A 15,206-nucleotide genomic window follows, 5' to 3' on the forward strand; every position below is an offset into this window, starting at 1 on the left:
ATTATGCCTAGACGGTTGCTTGTTTTTTTACTTGTTTTGTTGTAAAGAGATTATCTGATTAATATATCATTTTTTATATTCCTAGACTTATTTGTTGCAGTTTTTTATACAGTTATATTGTAAAACTAAAATACCTTTTTTAGTTTGCAGTGTTCGATTTTTGGCTGCATTTGAAGTTCTTTTTCGCTTAAGAAAATAAATAATATTACTGTCAAATTCATGTCAGATAATAAAAATACTCTAATAAATACAGCATTTCACCATGTACGTATTTGTTCATGTTTTATTAAGGGATAAGTCTGAAGCATACCATAAAATAATTCTAGCAATTTACACAGGGCTAGTAGTATATACAGCTGTATATACAGATACACACCCAGGTATCGGATCAGTACTTGGTATCGGCCGATACCCTGAGCCCAGGTATCGGAATCGGTATCAGGAAGAGAAAAAGGGTATCGAACATCTCTAATAAATACAGTCAAACTTTAAATGTAATGAAAATGAGTAAGCGCTGTTACTGTTAACTAAAACTATTCAAATTGTTTTTGCTTACTGAAATAAAATCTAAATATTAGATGAAAATCCTAGACTTACAAAAACTATTAGAAATGAGAAATGTTAACTTGGCAAATAACTGAAATTAAGTTCTAAAAGTACTTAAATTACCTAACATTAAACTGAACTTAAAATAAATCTACACTCTCTCTCTCACACACATGTACAATATGTGTATATATATATATATAAATATATGTCAATTAGAATGATGTGATAGTGAGTAATTAATTAATAGTTAATTTGAATTTTTGGGATGAACTATTCCTTTAATAATGTAGAAAGGCAGCGTATACCTTCTGAAGTTGCCAATTGGTGGTAATTGCTATAGGTTTAACCGTATCAGTAAGATTTACTAGTTGTAGTCAAGGCTGTTGTTTTGATCATTCTGGTCAAAGGCACTAATGAACAGGTGATAAAGATCAAAGTGGGGTGTTCAGCTCTTGTCTTCCTTGTATAGTGTTTGATCGTGCCGGTGCTGGTGCTCCTTGTACTTCATCACAAGGTTATAAGAGGAGGAACAGATGCATGTATGGATAACACACTAAATCAATGCATTATTCTCTTCCTCCTGTGAGCCATATTCAAGACGACCTCTCCAATGCTGTTCCCCTCCAATCAGGCAGCAGGGTGGGAAAATGGCACTGCTAGCTCCCAGCTAAGAGATTCCGCTCATGCTATGCATAGGCAGCATGGGTCCATCCTAAAAACCATATTAACTTTATGACTCATTTAAATACATATTTATACATATTTCTATGCATTTTCTTGCTAATTTAATAAAGATTTTAGATGATTCCCTATAATCTAGTCTGGTTTCACAGACAACGCTTAAGCCTATAGTCCCAGTTTAAAATGCATGATAGGGATGTTCATTTTAACCGGTTAACCGTTAACCGAGCGTTAAGAATTTTGACCAATTAATACAATCAGTTAAATGGTTTAAAAATGTATTTATTTATTTTCAGTTATTTATCAAAATATTTAAAAAGGTTTGCTTCATGGTTAACGCTACGCATATTAAAAAAAAAAGTTTTTAGAGAAAGAAAAACACAAGTCGAGTTTTAGACGCATTTTTTAAAATTCATTCAGAAATAGGCCTAATGTGAAATTTGTACAAACATTATAATAAGCACTGTAAACATAGCTAGGTTATTTTAGTTCCCCTCATTCCACAACAAATCACTTCAATTGATAGTATTTAGAAAATAACAAGAATTTAAAATATAAGAAGTTATAGCAATATAAGCGACAAGCCAAAACAAATTCATTTAGGCTAAAACGAATGTTTGGCTAATTGTATTTTATTATGATAATGAACAGGCTGCATTGTCAATGTAACAAAGCTTAACTGAGAGCATGCAGCACCGGGGCAATCACATGCATTTTTTTTCTTCTGACCGTGGAAGCAACTAATCCTTTTATAAAGATAATCAGAATTGTAAAAGGTTTGCCTTTTTATTGTGAATGTACACAAATAAATTAATCTTTGTGCTTTTGTGAAATAAGCCTAAAGAAAAATAGGAGGCCGCTGTCGGCCGTCTGTTTCCTTTCGCGCAGCTCAAAAATGAACCGAAACTCTGCATAGGTTACTAGGCTACTCGTTACTCTTTTTCTTTCATTTTCTTAATCTATTAAGTAAATATATTTCTCGTATAGGCCTATTTATTCATTTATTCGTACATATATTGAGCTATATGTAGCGTAACTTTATTATGTTATTCTCTGTTCGCAGAAGCGCTGTAGGTGCGTGATGTGATATGAAGACTATCCTCTTGTTCTGTTGTTTGCTGGTTTTTGAGCATGTCAAATTAATTCCCGGGAAACAAACATTAGTATTTTTAATGGGACACAGGCACTTATCCTTTCTAATTTACTTCAATTCTAATTTAAAATAATATTGTCGTTTAACATTTAATAATCGGTTAAAGAGTGTCTGTTGTCGGTTAGGAAAAATAACTGAAATGAACATTCCTAATGCATGATTTTTTTTAAGCGTTTTATTTTTTTATTAATTTAGGGAAAATATTACATAATTTTAATATTGGTCATGCATTGGTTATTATTCATGACATGAAAGTAATTATTTATATTAGATAAAATTTTAATACTGGTGCATCCATAGTTACACTCAGATCTGCACCAACACAACTGGTCAGGGACCGCCATGATGTGTGTCTTTTTTTAAACTTTACCTGTGTTCTAAATGAACCAAGTGGAAAATTAAACATTGTAATGATTTAGACCGTATTTTGGAACAATGTCTGGAAGCACACTTGCTGCATGATTACAATTCAGCGTGAGAATGCCACTTTGTCTATTCCAGACAAAAAGGTTGAACGCAGATTCCAAAAAGCTTCAGAAATGCACTGGAAAAATACAGGATTGTGACTTATTTGCTAATAGCAGTGCATCCTCTGAAGTGCTCCGTAGTGCCTCGAACCTGACTGATATTCAAAGCAAATTTCAAAAGTTGGTTGTGTTATTCTGATGGTGCTCCATTTTGTGCCAAAATGATCTCAGTCCCCTATTTATGCAGCGAGACTTGGTGATGCCATCAAATTTCATAAAGCATTAATATGGCATACTGCTTCTCATTTTTGTAAATGAGGAGTGCTTGTGAATTGGCTGTGAAATTGGCCATGCAGCTGAGCCCTTTTCTTCCCAAACCCATGGATAATGATCGCTTAAGATGAAACGAGTGAGTAAAACGTTGGCTGCCGACTGTCCTACTGCACTTCATTTATGTATATTTTAAAAGGACTATAGATGAGTTGGCAATCTTGAACTGAAAACACTACAGTTCAGAAACTGCATTTCACTGCTGCTCTCTGATGGCCGTTCTCTCATTTTCTGTTTCACTTTGTCTTTATCTTGTTTGTCTCTGAAAATAGCTAGTGTTTCAGGGACCATAGTTCTGTCGAGCTTTATTTTCCAAGCCATTGACATCCATATTCATACTCATCAGCCATTGGACAAGTTCATGTATATATCAGAATAACAATCAGTTTACTTCACATCACCGCTACAACAGGGTCCAAAGCTCAGAACGTGGAACTGGAATCCAAGGCCCGAACCTAGTGAAGCATAAAGCTTGTCTCCCCCCAAAAAAACAACACCCCTAGTATTCATTGCTTTGTCTGCTGGCACCCTTTGCCAGGCAGCCAATTCACCGGAGATTATTTGACACATCCTATTTAATCTCCTTTGTACTGCCTAGCAAGTCCCAGGACGAATGTAATTTAGAAACAGTGTCACCGTTCCAGTGACAAAATGGTGAACCGGTGGAGCCAGGTTGAGCAGTGGGGGGAATTTGTGGTGATTCCAGCCTTTCGGACAGGAAATGTGTGCACGCAACTTGAATGGATTTGTTCCTGCACAGCTTTTGGCAATGACAATGGGAGTCAGGGAGAGTGTTGGAGCAAATACCTCCCTGATGCACCTCCTGCCAGGTTGTTTGGAGATGGCTGTTACCCTCTCGTCCACCAGCGTGCCATTTTTCCCACCCAGGCTGGTTTTGTCACCCCTGTCAATCTTAAAATAAATGCTCCAATCATATTTTTGTTGTACTTCTGGTATACCAGATTAAGGCATTTTGCTGTCTTGATCAACTTCATGGTTGAAGTTGAAATTCTTTCCCCTTAACAATTTGTTAGCCACCTTTTCTGTGTTTTTATTTTGCACGTCATATTAACAAGTCTTAATATGTTATTCAGTGTTGTTTCTAAAGGACATTTATCTTGTTTTAAGGATGTTAACATGTTTTATTGAAAAACAAATAAAAAAGACCCATTATATTCACATTACATACTTCCTTCTCGATTTTGCTATAGATCATTGTGTTTTCCCCAGTTTCCTGTGTTTCCACTCTTGTTCTTTAAGCAATTATATTAAATGCAACACCTTATATTAAGTAATATTGAACTTTTGAGTGAAAATTACAAAGATCATAACTAAACTGTGATAAATGCTAGGTGTTTCTCTCTCTCATGTAATGCCATCCTAGTCTTATCTTATTGGATGCAGTCCATTTATAAGCCTCCACCAGTGCTCACTTTCAGGAAAGCGTTCATTAGTCCCTAATGGATGTGCCTGAGTACTAAATCAGTGACACGTTTCAGCTGGCCACGTGACCCTTGGAGAAATGTACCCAGCACATCATTTTCTATGCACTTTTTTTCTCTTCACAGTTTGTCTTTCCTCCCACACATACACAAGCAGCCTGTCCTCTCAATCCCCTCATTTTGAGAGAGGGTACTGTTTACCATCAGGCCATTGCTTGAATCGCTGTTGATATCTACCGAACACATTATGATCGCCATAAAGATCGCATCCCATTCGGTTGAGAATGAGTCATCCTTAAAGTACCTTGAATAAGGAGAAAACATCGCTTGTCTTTATCAAGGTGAATCTTGTTTACTCAGGTGGCATTACAAGTAGAGGACAGAGCCCATCTCAAGAATAAAAGGCTGTCTTGGAGATACTGCAATGCCAGAGGTATTGCCTTAAAAAAAGAGAGCTTGAATTGATTGTCTCAGGTCCACTATTGTGGAGCTGTTGAAGTGCAGGACACGAGTCCTCTTGAAAAGACACGATTTAAGGCGGAATATTTATATATTTCAGCTCCTGGGAAAGGTTGTGATGCACAAGGACAAAGCTATCAAAGGGACTGATGGATGAGAATAATATCTACAGGATGAATGAGTCATTTTCAGATTTTTTTCAGATGTTTTTCAGAAGGTTTTTCATGAAGTTTTAACAACACTGGTTATATGAACTTAAAGCACTGGTTTGTTTTGCATTTATCTTTAGGGTTTGGAGTATATAATCTTTTTGGAGTATATAATGCTAGAAATAAAAACAAATCAAAACCCTGCAAATTATGTTTTTTGTAGGTTTTGTTTCAAAATTAGGCTAATTTGTATGAGAGCACTACCACATATATTGTTTATTCCTCTGCAGGCACACTTACAGAGTATATTTGAGAATATTTGTCTCCTTACAAGGCAGGGCATCTTTTAGTTGATTACCAAAGACAGTCCTGTCTTATTAGTCGTAAACATGGAATAGATTCCGGAGCCGTGCCACGAGGTCGCGATTTAACACAAACGTCTGAGTTTATAATTACTCACTCCAGGAGCTGCCATTACAGCAAAGTGGCAGAGAATGGCAAATATGTCATGTTGGGATAAGTAATCCAGGCACGCTGCAGAAATCACTTCTTAACTGGGTGTGGCGTGTCTTTCCTCCAGACGTATGATTCCTGCACAGCGGCACGGAAAAAGTAGGAAGGGTGGGGGGTGGCCTTGAGGAGAAAACAGATTTAAAAAGTCATAGAAAGAGAAGAGAAATGGATAATTCAACTGCCGATAATAAAAAGCACCTCACTGTTCTTATTTGTCATCCATTCCTCCATCAAACCACTCACTAGGCTCCCCTCAGTCGATTTATATTGCACTGTGGCCCTGACGTTCCCACAAACACATATACACACTCGGTTTGAAATGAAAGGCCACAGTGAGCACAGTGTATGACTCGTGAATGTCATTCTTCTGAAGCCAGAAAACCTTGTCTCAAGGGAGTGGCAGTGGGGAGAGATGGAAAGGGTTGTTGTTGGCTGACAGTGCCTGAAGAGTTACTTGAATAAGAGCGACTCGATGGAAATCAGCAGGGTGGAGTGACACCTTCACTCAAATGAACTCCATTCATCTTCCAATAGCAGGCTATCAAATAGCGCAATAGATGGATGGATAGATAGATGGATAGATGGATAGATAGATAGATCAGCAGAGTATAGAAACACATCTCTCAGATGAGCTGCTTTTGTCTTCCGATATCAGACTATCAAATACCTGGAGAGGAATGTTGGTGATAAAGCAAGAAAAAAAAAGAAGGTAAGTCATGAAATCATTTTTTACCGTCTGTCATGCTGTGCTCTGCCCAAGTTATCTAGAGCAACACATCCCTAATGGCGCATGTTTACATATTGCGACGTCACCGTAGAGGTCACCTCAGTATAATGAGTCGGCAGCAGTTGAGGCAGATTGTCGGCTCTGTTTTCCCTCCAGCTGAGGAGGTCTTGTGCTTTGGATAGAGGCTCTGGAGGTCTGTGGGGAGGGATGGTTCCCAATCATTTCGGAAGCTGTTAGCCAGCTATTCTGCAGTGATTGTGGTATGACATGCCAGAACTAGTGCACACTGCTCATCTGACAATCACACCCTCATCATCTCTTCTAGCAAATACCTTCAGCTGTATTTCAGCATTTTATTATGAGAAGGTTGGGATGTCAGAAATGGAAAGACTTTGTTCATGGACATTAATTAGGGTTAAAAAACAAATATGCTGAATGTATGCTTTGTCTGTTCTTGTTTGCATTTAATGTTGTTGTTTTTTTTCCCTGAGGGACTCTGTCTGGATTAAAGTTTGTTTCGTTGATATTCCTTCATCTTCGTGCTATTTATGCAACCATGCGTGACAGCTTTTTTACTTTTTTTTACATTTTTTTAATTTGTTAACATCATCTATGCCCCTTTTATTGGCAGTTCTGAGCTTTTGCTTGGATAAATGCATTGGTCAGCAATTCAAATTAAGTCAAAGTCTTGTGCTAATGATTTCCTTTAGAATATAAATGATTTGTGTATTTTAAAGTGGCCTAATATAACTTTTTATTTTAATATGCCATATTGCAGCTGTATGTCAATTTATCTATAACAGCAGCAACAACATATTTGTTTGCTTTTCATCTAGTGGTTTCATTGGAATTGAAAGGCAGTCACAGAAAATCAGTAGACTGCAGTGTAAGAAGAGAACATTGCTACTGTCACTTTCCACCACTGATGGCAACATAAAACATTAAAAATAAATTCTAACACCAGATCTCCACTCAATATGGCATAAATGCAAGGAAATATCGCTAGGCACTTGTAATCTATCTTTTTCGTTTTTAAACACATCTTAGTGAGCTATTTCACAGAGTAGTGGGGACTAAATTGACCATGGCTAAAAAGTGGTGGGGCCATTCTAAATAACACCTACGGTATATGACTGTAACATTATAAAACCTTCAGAATTGAAAACAGAATTCTGTGTTTGATTTTGAGGTGTCTGTCATGGGAAATAGTTTAGGATGTGTGTTTGTACTACATGGGCCTACATGCACAGCAGTAGACATAACTGGGTCTTGGGTGTCCTCATGGATACTCATCAAATGGATGCCTGTCACAGTTGGCAGTGCCAAGTCACATGGGTCAGCAGGCTCTACAGCTCAAAGCTCAAACTGCATTACAATTTCAATATCTCCGCTGTCATACACACTACTGCTCCTACACAACTTTTAATCAAAGGCCATGGAGTTGTAGTCTTCATGTCCTGTGCTTGTAGTTACATATTGAGACGTGAAAGCAATAAATAGACATGGATTGAATGTAATCCCTTTTCCTCTGTTATGAAGCATATGGATATGAAATATGTCACATTGCCATCTGCAGCGGTTGCACTGTTTGGCCTCATGATAGCATGTAAACGCATTCTGGATGCTTGTTGGCTAACATCATTCAACACGTGCTTTGGTTATATTACAATCAATGACCTTTTAAGGGATGCTGTGCACAGGCATGTAATGAGAAATGCTAAGCTAGGGTAAGTATAGATGATTGAACAAAAACGGGGCATGTAAATCTCACTGTTTCTTTCCACTATGACAAAAAAATATCAAGTGGAAATTTAGATTTTCTGAAATCAGTGCCTGATTCATTGCTATAGGCTGTGGTGGGTGGTGACTAGTGCATAGCTGTGCAGTTGCTATGTGTTTTCCATGTGGTTGCTAGGTGGTTACATTTACATTCAGTCATTCAGCAGATGCTTTTATTCCAAGCGATTTAGGAGGACAATAGAAGGAATCAAAATCAACAAGAGAGCAATGATATGCAAGTGCTATAACAAATCTCAATTAACTTAACACATTACATTTTTTTAAAGAATAGAATTAGAATGGAGAGTGCTAGAGGGTCAAATAAAGATGGAAGAGATATGTTTTTAGCCGATTCTTGAAGACGGCTAAGGACTCGAATTGAGTTGGGCAGGCCATTCCATCAGGAGGGAACATTTAATTTAAAAGCCTGTGAAAGTGAATTTGTGCGTCTTGCTAGTGTTTCATTTACTAGTGCAAGTACAAAGAGTTCAACCCTGTACATCTCTACTATGACTCAGTCAGATCCCTTTGTCTGTGAAAACATATGGTATATAATTAACATGCATGTGAGATTGTGCAGATTATGGGGCATGGAATTACCTGATGATGTAACAGTGGAATAAGTTCAACTTTACAGATCAATGGGAACATTTTCAAATAGGATTGTTTTTGAAAACTAAACATACTTCATGGAAATGTGAGTAAAGGTAAACAAAAGGCTGACTAAAACAACTTGGCAATATGGAGCCAAATTGAATATTGGCATTTCATTCTCATTTTAATGTGACCCTGTTTTTGGCAAGAACTACAAAGAACATAAACGAGGAAACAGCAGTTTCCCAAACAGAAACAATGATGTAGAGCAGGACTGAAGAAATGAAAGAGAACGAGGGATGAAGAGAGAAGCCAGTCGTGAAAGGAAACTGTAAGAGACAGGGATGTTGAATGACAAGTCATTCTTTCATGGCCACAAACAAAACAGCTGAAACTAATTAACTGGTGAGGTAGACGGCAGACAAACGGGCATCAGGGACCATCACTGTGCCACTCGTGTTGTTTGTTTCGAGAGCTTGTCAGTAGGATTCGTCAGATTTCTGGTGCTTCATTGATTGGTGGGCAGGGAAGCTGGGCATTCTCATGCTTGCAGCCTCTGCATTATACAGGATGATTTACACGCAGAAGCAGCTGTTCGTTCTTGGCAGCGGTTCAGACCTCACATAAGTAGTTTCAAAGCAACTCTAATGGACTCAATACTGGAACCCGACCACAGCCAGGCAACAGGGACAAGTGATACCGAAAGCACACCGCAAAGTGTGGGTCAACATCAGCAGCATTCAGAAACACTCTATCTTCTTCTGATTTTACAATATACTGATACTCACATTGATTTATTATTTATAGCTATTTTTTATTTTATTGTAACAGAGTTTACATAAATTTGGTGTTACCAGTACGTCATATAAGGGAGCCATTTTCCATCATTGTTGGCAAATCAAATCAATTCAAAATTGAAAGACAAATTCACTAAACAGTTGAAGCAAGCTTGCTTAAGCAGTTTGAGATTTCTGACATAAAACTCCCTGTTAGTCATTTATATGACCTTGCCAGGTTATTAATAAGAAATTGTGTATGTAAACACACTCTTTTGTCTTTTCAACAGGCTTCCTTCCTTTGTAAATTATAATGCTTTATTTGTGTGACAATTAATATCGCTAATGTCCTTATTTTATTTGTCCCATTTTATTTATTTTAAAGTATTTTGTTTACACAATCATTCAAAATATATATTTTTATATTAAAAAATAAATACAAAATAACATCCATCACCTTTTGAATGGTAGTGTATGAATTAAAAAAAATCTTTATTTAATATATGTTTGTGTACATTTTCTCTTGATCATGACAGGAGTCTGATTCATTTAGAAGTGACGCTGTAAAATACTGTATGCCAAATCATGATAATGATGACAACCTTGCACTCAGAACCAATCAGGAGGATTGATTTCGTGTACAAGTTTGAGCTGCTACCTGATTATTTTTTTTTACTTTTTTGTGAATCTGCGTTTAAACAATGCAGGCAGTGTGTGCAAATAAACGGTAACAGCATGTAGGCTTCATTGTTCATGAATGCCCCCATTTATGTTGATACAAGATAAATTATTCAGTAGATCTTGGCATTCTTGTCCCAGGTGTTATTTATTTGACCGATAAAAGGTTGGGCTTTTGTTTTCTTTTTTCCATATGTGATTGTCTATCCATGCATTGCTCTTTCACATCTGCCAGTCCAATAGCTTTTAATCTGTGCATCAAAGCCGGGATAAAGAGTCTCTAAGGAGAGAGAGAAGATATGGATGAGAAGCTTGGTTTGTTCCCCCTCCCTCTGTGACCTTCTCTTTCTCACAGCTGTTGCTGTTGTGCACGTGCCAAGTTATCAATAACTGGGCTTCACCACTGACAAAAACAAGTCACTTTTTCATTTTCACATTAAAAACACAAAAACGATCTAGTCTGTGTGAGCTTGTCCATATGATTACTTTAAATAGTCACCTCAACAATCTGTTCAGCTTGGCAGCCACATGCTGCCCGTTGAATAGCACAATTCGTCCTAGCATTCAAGTAGCTTTAGCCAAATGTGTTGCGCTCTGAAAAGAGTTTGCTGTTTGCTTTCAGGAGAATTCTGCATTTCGTTTTTAAAGGGATAGCTCATCCAAAAGTGAGTTGACCAGAGACGTGTAAGTCTGATTCATGAACACATCTGTAAACCAGATCAGTATGTTCACAAGCCATTTGACACCAAAACAATGTTTTTCACAAATATCATAAGGAAACAGCCAAATATGCTGACTTCCCTAATGTTTATGTAGTATGTGAAAAACAGGATCCCAAAAGAGGATTATGTCTGAATTCATTGTATTCAAAAAAGAGGTGAACAATGTCCTACCATTACAACTTCTTATCATATGTATGACTTCAGAAAACTTGGAAATACATTGCATAATTCATATAGACATTTATTTATTTTTTGTTGTTTACTATCCAGAGCCCTTCTTGTTACTCCATCGAAGTTCACCTGCTCTGTGGCCAGCAATTTAGCTCATGCCTGTGACATGAAGTAGGTGTAGTACAAAGATTTCTGTCTGCTTTTTATTGCAGTTTCACCGCAAATTATGCAATTTAAGTAGCCTGCAATTGAACACGTAAGATGTCAGCTGTGAAACCAACCTGTCGATACCAAACTCGTCTTACCCCCTTAGAGAAAATCATCAGGAGGAAATGACATTTCAAGCTTTATGGGTTATTTCTTAATGCTTGCCTTTGAGTCTACTGATTGTGCCTTAAGAACATCTCAGCTGTTTCTGAACATTATGTCAAACAGGTTAAACAGGACTCAAGCCAAATTGTCTCTGGTGTTTCTCCTCTCTTTTTTATCAAAAAAAAGAGCTAATATATATATATATATATATATATATATTTATTTATTTATTATTATTATTATTATTATTTTATTTTTATTTTTATGTGAAATCCAGTATTTCGTCATGTATATATTAGTTTTTGTTGACCTTTCTCTCTTTCATTTTCAGATCAGAAGAACGCTGCTCCCTGTGACTCCAGTAAGAGAGAGAGTCTGTGGCCAGCTTCAGCAGCAAGCTACCTTGAGTTAAAGGTTAGTCTTTGTCCTGTTGCTTCAAAGACCAGATGTGAACACACACACAGACACGCATGCATCCGTTTGGTTTCATCAGAAATGCCAGGGGGCTGGAGAGGTTCCTTGTCCATTCACAGCCAAACACCTGCACGGCTTTCATCCTCTATCGGTCCACTCAGCCTTTATCACCTGCCCCCCAGCCAACCACGGCATCTAAACAAACCATACACACGCCCCTCACACTGCTAATTCACACAGCTGCATGGCACACACAAGTCAAATACCACACAAAACTTCTGTGCACAGCCTCACACAGCAAGTGTTCACTGCAACACATCTTGCTGAAACGGTCATCTAAGACCAGAATTAATTTTCACAGCGTCTTAACCAAGCATGATGCAGCAAGGCAGCAAACAATAACATTAATTTCATGTTAACCAAAACCAAATATTTTTTACATGTTGAGCTAAAACACTGCAAATTTATAATTATATAAATTATTTTTATAACCGTTACTTCCAATTATTATATTGATATTGTATGATATTATATTTTTTATCATTTTTTTGTCCCAGTATTTTTATGATATATTTGACTTTAAATGATGTATAGGCTTCAAAATTTTTAAATGATGTTTTCTGACAAATATCAACATTAACTTTCCATGTTAAACTTTCTAATTTCCAGGTGCTTAATGTTGGATTGGCCAAATTTTATTTTATTTAGGGGGTTGGGGGTTGGCTTAGACAAACCTATTTTCTCATTCTTTTATCAAATACTTAAAGGGGTGGTTCGGGATTTTTGACATCGAACCTCATTTTTAGGTCAGCCTGGTTGTTATTCATCAGTGGAGACATTTTTTTTTTAAATTATCCAGTCCTTATATTTGGATAGTTGGCCAATGCTAGGCTAGCACGAGTCAATGGGTATATGTTAGCCAGCCATTAAAAAACGTTTTACCCATTCCACAGTGCACCAAACGCAAATCAATTATAACACTAGACTATCGATGCAAATGTCCGTTGAGAGAATAATGTTAGAAATCAAACTTACCTTAAAGGGGTGGTTCGGGGTTAAAAATCCCGAACCACCCCTTTGAGGGTCTGCAAAGAATGAGAAGTATCATCAAACTCGATGAAACATGACGTCATGACTTGTAAAGACACTTAACCATGCTCTTGACCAGCTCAGCTGACCAAACTAGTCACGCAATTTCCCCTAAACGTTCTGATATCTGGTCTTTTCAGCAGTTCTCACAACAAGAGCTCTACCTGGTTCTAATACCTCATTTTGAGTCACTGAGGAAATCAATACATGCTCCAAATAATATAAAAACAGTATGCTCTGCCTCTATCAATCTGTCATTCTCATTCAATATGTCAAATGCTAAGGCTGCAACTCAGTTTCTAAGCAGCCTATTTGCTCTTATGTGGGAGGTGCCAAAGTGAAAAGGTTTGTGTGATTTAGCGATCCGTTTCACCTTCATGGGTTAAAGAGTTTGACTAATGCAATATTAATTTCACTCTCTGGATGGAGAAGACACAAACACACCTTAGTGAAATATGGATAGTCAAGCTGTCAAGAAAATATTAAAGTCTTCAGGGGGAGGGGTAAGTCCAAATTAAGCTGAATTTTACCCTTCAGCCACAGAAAAGAGTAAAAGGAACAAGAAGAACAACAAAAACATTTTGTATTGATAAAGGAAGAATTTCATCAGTTTTCAAAGCGGTTTAATGTCAACATTTGTGTGGTTCTCTGTTCTTTTCATTGCATTTCAGTACACAGCGTGTTGTCCTTTAATGTTTCAAACTTAGTAGGTAGAAAAGCCCATACAGTCAGCAAGGACACTTTTGAGGTCAAACTATGTAGATGTCCAAAAAAGGTCAAAAGAACTGCAAACACACACATACGCGTATTATTATAGATTTTAAATGTGCAAATAATTGGTTAGCACTGTCATACTTGAGTAAACCAGCAGGTTAAATGATCTGATTGTGAATAGTACCACTGTACTCCTGCAAGCTTAGCATCTTTTGTATAGCTGGCCTGGTAAAGGAAGCTGAGTAGTCATTTGGGGAAGCATTGTGTTTGATTCAGTACTTGTTAAAATGCCATTTTGGGAGCCATCAAGGGGCTCTGCATCTCCAGGCGAGTGCAGAAGGATGTGGAGTGTGGTCTAAGAGCAGGATTGGTGCGATCCAATTTTTCATCATTATTGGTCATGACATATCCAAAGTGGCAGAGCATGGGCTAGAAGGAGAACAGTGGATGCTTCAACCGGGCAGGAAACTCTAATGCTGGCACATTTGTCCCTGCAGGGACTTCTGCACAGCCGTGACGACAACACAATTCTCCGCTGGCTATTACAGTCAATGGGGTTAAAAACAAAAGCTCATGGTTGTTCTCACACACATCTCTTACTTTCCTTTCGCATTCTAGACCTTAACAAGTGTTGGTAGCAGTATAGCATTAAACTAGCTGCCAGGGTTGTGCGTCATTCAACCGAATGCCTTTTATCCTTTGTGGAAAAAGATGTATACTATATATACTTCTTTAGTATACTAAGAAGTATACTTAGTATGGTAATCAACACATCAAAATATGTGGACTTCTTTGGAATAAAAAAAAAAAAAAAAAAAAATATATATATATATATATATATATATATATACAGTACAGACCAAAAGTTTGGACACATCTTCTCATTCAAAGAGTTTTCTTTATTTTCACGACTATGAAAATTGTAGATTCACACTGAAGGCATCAAAACTATGAATTAACACATGTGGAATTATATATGGAATTATATACATAACAAAAAAGTGTGAAACAACTGAAATATGTCTTTTGCCTTCAGTCTGCGGTCCAGCTCACCCCTAAACCATCTCGATTGGGTTCAGGTTCGGTGACTGTGGAGGCCAGGTCATCTGGCGCAGCACCCCATCACTCTTCTTCTTGATCAAATAGCCCTTGATGCCTTCAGTGTGACTCTACAATTTTCATAGTCATGAAAATAAAGAAAACTCTAGACTATTTTATATTTTATTTTATATTTTACTGTTTTAAATTATTGAATTAATTTTAAACAGTCAGTGTACTCCTCAGTTAAGTGGTGTATTATTTCATTAATATTGTTATCTGCAAGTACATTGTAGTTGTTGTTTTTTTTTTTTTTTGATAAGAACATTACAAGTGCATAATGAAAATAAGTAAGCCCACTTCTTTTTCACAAGGGAACCTCCCATTCATTTTATTAATTTGTACTGAAGTGATAGACAGAATGCAAAATTTCAATGCAAGGAAGTAGA

The 15,206-nt window shown here is 37.1% G+C and overlaps 1 protein-coding gene across 2 annotated transcripts in view; it reads left to right on the plus strand.

Annotated features, from left to right (window-relative positions):
- Positions 1–15,206, plus strand: part of LOC132099017 (synaptotagmin-1-like) — a 196,278-nt gene that overhangs the window by 90,056 nt on the left and 91,016 nt on the right. For both annotated transcript variants that reach the window (XM_059505377.1, XM_059505379.1), the window contains exon 3: positions 11,834–11,916. The gene's annotated coding sequence lies outside the window, so the exon portion shown is untranslated. The remainder of the gene's footprint in view (positions 1–11,833; positions 11,917–15,206) is intronic.

Source organism: Carassius carassius, chromosome 22, assembly GCF_963082965.1.
Source record: "Carassius carassius chromosome 22, fCarCar2.1, whole genome shotgun sequence".
Lineage (NCBI taxonomy): Eukaryota > Metazoa > Chordata > Actinopteri > Cypriniformes > Cyprinidae > Carassius > Carassius carassius.